The sequence below is a fragment of the Propithecus coquereli genome, unplaced genomic scaffold (genome assembly GCF_000956105.1).
Source record: "Propithecus coquereli isolate 6110/MARCELLA unplaced genomic scaffold, Pcoq_1.0 Scaffold27, whole genome shotgun sequence".
Taxonomy (NCBI): domain Eukaryota; kingdom Metazoa; phylum Chordata; class Mammalia; order Primates; family Indriidae; genus Propithecus; species Propithecus coquereli.
Genome location: NW_012148285.1, coordinates 5,786,942 through 5,792,575, shown reverse-complemented (window position 1 = coordinate 5,792,575; position 5,634 = coordinate 5,786,942).

The window sequence follows — 5,634 nt, the reverse complement described above, 5'->3', positions numbered from 1 at the left end:
GGCCGTCTCTGCCAGCCCCTCATCGCCCCTTCCATCTCAGTGTACTGTCCTTACATGCTTGTGTTCCTCTGCTTCCCCAGCCAGCCTGTTACATCGAGGGGTCCTGCCTGATTCATCCCTGTATTCTGGTGGTGCATACTTACGACTGGAAAACAGTATGGCTGTTCCTCCAAAAAAAAGTAAAAATAGAATTTCCATATGACTTAGTAATTCTATTTCTGGGTATATACCCAACAGAATTGAAATCAGGGTCTTAAAGATATATTTGCACACCTATGTTCACAGCAGCATCATTCACAACAGCCAAAAAGTAGAAGCAACCCACCTTGGATTCATTGACAGGTGAATGGACAAACAAAATGTGGTGTATACATACAATGGTCTCTTATTTAACTTTAAAGAGGGAGGAAATTGTGACACATGCCACAACATAGATGAACCTTAAGGACATGATGCTGAGTGCAATACGCTGGTTACAAAAAGACAAATAGTGTATGATCCCACTCGTATGAAGCTCCTAGAGTAGTCAAATTCACAAAGACAGAAAGCAGAATGGTGGCTGCTGTAGGCTGGGAGGAGGGGGGTGGAGAGTTATTGTTTAATGGGTACGGTGTTTCAATTTAAAACAACTTAGTTCATGTGTCCTGAAGTATGACAGTCAAGCACGAGGACCTTTAATTCCTTCGGAACACATCTTTCCCCAATACTATCTCATGAAACCTTTAGCCTCAAGGTTATTTGCAAACCCGGACATGGAACACATTTCCCGAATGCCACTGCGTTTCACTGCGTCAGAAGGTGGGTGACAGGACCCTCCAGTGCAAAGCAGGAGGAGGGACTAGCAGGTGGCTGCGAGAGGTGGGTGTCTCACATCCTGTTTTGCTAGGATCCCTTCCACAAGGGAAACACTCGCTCCTTGTTGTGGGAACAGTCAGCTGTGGCAACATGGATGCCTGTAACTGGATTTCATTATGGAAATGTTGCTGAAGAGGGCCACGGGCTCCAAAATCCATTAAGCTGTTCTCTATTGCTTTACATATTCTTCCACGATAAAAATAGCCTGGTATTTGAATTTAAGAAGCTGCTGCCTAAAGGGTAACAGATGGATATTAAGAAGATTATAACAAAGAGGGGGATTATCAAAAAATAAAATGGGAGTTGGGGGAAGGATCGTTTTTACACTTAAGGCAAATCGGTTCTGGGGGGTGACGTGTTTTCCAGAATGTGACGCTACCTTCTTTGGAAGTAAAACCTCTCAGCGTCTCCGTCATACCAAAGGGATTTACGGCTGTGGGCTGTTGGGTTTTATTTCACAGCGGCCTTTCTCCGACTGCCCAGGGGGCTGTGTTTGCAGCTTCCCTCTCTGAAAACGCAATTTGTGTTCCAAGGTCCATTCGCTACAGCTCTCGACAAAAAGAACCTCTTCTTTCTTGTGGGGTCTGTTTTTTCTGTATGCCTCCTTTCCACAAAAAGCAAGGGGACCCTCACCACATGCTGCGAACGCCTGCTATGCACTTGCATTTCTGCAACCCCAACACGCTGAGGTTTGGGCAACAATTGACTTTGACTCAAAATAATCGACTTTTGTCTTTTTATCCTTCTTAATAGTGTGGGATCGCTACTCTGAAACTCCATCCCTCAAGCAGTTCTCTTCAAAACAGCCACGTTGAAATCTATTTTTAAAACACCATACCAAATGCTAATAATTTACCATGTCTCTCATCATGCTGCTACTTGATCTACTTGTTTATTAACTGTCCCCTTCCAACGCCTTTAAAATCCTTCATCCTGTACCCCTCTGACACTCTCAACTCCCATATTGTGTTTAGATTATTTAGAAATTCAATTCCAGAGTGGCATTTAAATTTTTCCAGATTATCAAAACAGAGTATGTGCTTCTGTTTTGAGAATTCTTATCTAAGCATGAATTATAATTCTCAGTCACAGTACCATCAACCAGTTAGGCAAAATTATGATGTTATAAGATTCATTGCCCACTTGTGTTTGCTGTGTACTTTATCTTTCCCTATCTGGAGATACTATCTTATTTTCTTCTGGTTAAAGTTTTCCTGGTTAAAATTTTCCTCAACCAACTTTTTCAAACATGTTTTCCTCTCCTTTTGAATAAGAGTTATGTTTCATCTAGATGCAAAATACTTTATCATCATCCTTTTTTCCAATGGGATATTAATTGTGGTGGGTGAAATATCAGAAACCTGTCTAATCTCTGTGCTATGTTTGTGGTCTGTTCTTTTTATCGAAACAGGGTGTACTATTTCTTTTTATCTTTGAAACTTGGATATTTCACTGGGATTTACTATAAGTCTGTAAATCTGTGTGTCCCATCTGAGAAGATGCGAGTCCGTTTAATCTGACAATTCATGTTATTCTTTAATTCAGCGAATTTTTTTCTTTTATTTCTGTGATTAATATTTCTCCTCAGTGTCTTTTTATCCTTTAAGAATTCCAAATGTAGCATATTAAGACTTTTGGTTCTGTGTACAAATCTCTGAATTTATATTGGAGTTTTACAGCTAGCTAGCTAGATAAATGCAATGATTGTAAGTGTAGAGGTGAATGGGTTTTAGATCGTGAAGAAGAATATGCCCAATACCAAAAAGCCACCCCCATTCTCCTTGCAGTCAGTCCTGCCACCAGCACAATGATAACCAATATTTGCATTTCTAACAGCATAGGTTAGTTGTGTCTAATTCTGTACTTTATAGAAAGAAAATAATAACAAACACACTACTTTGTGTCTGGCTTCTTTCTCCAGCATTAAGTTTTTGACATCCATCCGCACTGTGGTAGCATATAGTTGATGATCACTTTTCCCATTACTGTGTATTATTGCATTGCATGCATGTGCCATGATTTATTTATCCATTCTACTGCTGAGGGACATTTGGGTTGTTTCTGATTTCTTCCCAGAATTTTGAAAACAGTACCTCATTTCCATCTGCATTTCACAGAGGTAGCCTCAGACTATAGGATGTCCCAAAAGTCGCCACATATAGGGGAAATGGGAAATTGTAGCTAAATGCACCTTTATTTACAAAATATTTGTTGCAAAATTTTACAAAATTTTTCCTTTGTAAAAAAAATTGAGACATTCCTAAGTCTCTACTTGCTTAAGTCTTTACTCCTTACGACATTCCTGCGAGGAAGGAACATTGCATACATCTCACATGAGTCAGCAAACTCTGGCCCAAAACGTGAAACACGTCTGCCCGAATTGGAGAGGACCCAAATTCTAATCATTGCCATATCCTGAACATGACCTGACGCCTCCTAAAGACAGACATTCTTGTGGAATACCTGATTCTAGGTGTAGATGTATTAGGACAGTGTCGTGTGCTCCAAAGTGTAGAAAACAACTAAAGATGCTCCACCAATAAGAACAAATAATATAAATAAAACCAAGAGTTTCATAACCAAATATTTTTAGGAAATGTGAGGCTAAATAAAGTTTACTTATTTTGCTTTAACTACAAGACTTAAAGCCTTTATTATGCTTCTGACAACATCCCCAATGGGAAGATGAAAAAGATAAAGAGCATGTGGCATTGCCTAAATATAGAAGCTTTTTTAAACATTATGATCTGTGTATTTTCCCCCAACATTTTATTATAAAAATTTACAAATAAATAAAAAATTAAAAGAATTATACAGTCAATACCCATGTCCTCACCACCTAGATTCTACAATTAACGCTTGGCTGTATTTATTTTATCATCTATTTATCTTTCTATTTATCCCCTTATCCTTCTGTCCATTTTATTCTTGGAGACATTTTAAAGTAAATTTCAGCACATTGGTACTCTTCAAACATAAACATTTCAGCATACATATTGTGAACTAGACGCTAACATATTTTATGGCTCTATTTTTAATTGAAGTTAAGAAAATTACATAATACAAAATGCACAAATTTTAAGGATACAAAACAATGACTTTTGAAATAGATCTGTGTGACCCAAATTCATCCCCCCAGAAGTCTGAGCTTGCCCCTTCCCAGTCAATCCTACTCCTCCCACTTACCCACCCAGAGGAAACCACTTTTCTGGGATTTTTCACCACCACCCCAGCAAAAATCACCATTTTTCTTATTTCTTGCCATAGATTAGGTTTGCCTGTTCAATTAACTTTATTTAATTGGAATCTGCTTTCACTCATCATGATGTTTTGAGATTCATCCATGTTGTTTCATGTATCTGTAGTTGGTATCAAATTTTTTTCTTTTTTTTCTGTAGCATCTCACTGAAGCAGTGTGCTATGGAATACACTTTACGGATGCCTGGCTACAGATTCAGGAAAGAAAGAGAACTAATCCAAAGAAATAGAGTTTTCTATCCAGTACAAAGAAGCGATAGTCACTTTCCAGTTTGGATTTGTTTTTTATATATCTGGTCTCCATTAAAATATATACAAGGTATACAATTGTTAATAATTGTGTGCTACTTGTCTCAATATAACATTAACAGTGCGCCTATGTCTCAAGGTCATATGAGAATCCCACTGGACAATGCAAGATAAAATAATAAAATACTCTACCAATGTTGGTTACTGTCATTAATAACAATGATTCAAATACTCTTCCACCCTCTCTTGGATTCATACCAATTTAAAGTTGCAAGAAAATCTTGGAATTACTTACTTCATCAAGCATTGAAATTTTTAGATGTACAGAAAAATAGGGTATAAGAGAAAAAAAAAATTTAGATGAAGAATTGAGACCTAGAGGAAGAAATGACTAACCAGTTGATAGAGGCCGATCTAGGATCATAACCCAAGTCACTCCCAAGGTCATCTGTCTTTCTACTATATCACTGCCACCTCTCAATTACATCCCTCTTAAATACAAGCTTTATTTAAATATGTTAAAAATGTCTCCTTGACATAACTTGAGTTTTAAATTAGTGAAACCTGGAAAACTTTTATCCATATCTACTAGAGCGACCAGTATCCCAGTTGGCCTAGGATTATCCTGGCTTTAGCGATGAAAGTCCTGTCTGCCCCCAGAAAATCCCTCAAACCTGGAAAACCCAATGGCTGTCACCCCAAATCTTCCCTGGGGTCAGAGACAACTTCAAAGAAGTTGCATCCCAATCACTCTTGAAAGTCCGACCATCATCTTCTCAAAGGACAACCAGCAACCCACTTAAATCTGTTCCCTGCATTTCCACTAGAAGCAAGTGTCATATAAGAAATGCTTCATGCGTCACCTGACAGTTAACCTGCCCTTATTTAGGGGCCATATGGTGCCATGGTTAAGAGCTAAGACATTGGAATGGACACCCTGGATTTAAATCTCAGATCTGCTCCTTACTAGCTGTGTGGCTTTGAGCAAGCAAGTCACTTTGCCCCTCTAAGCTTCCAATTTCTTGCCTTTGCAATGGCAAAATCACATGCACAATGTTGCACATTATTTTGTGGAAGAAATGAGATCACTTATGTCAAGTGCTTATTAGTGTTCCTGGCACATTGTTAGTGTCCTGTAAAAGGTAACTCCTTTTTATGATTTAAAATGCAAGCCTTGGAAGAGAAGCCTAAAGACCAACCTGGGAACAGCTTCCACAGGGACCCTACCCACGAACATGCCTCATGGTTTGATTTCGTGGAGAAGTTCGCTTC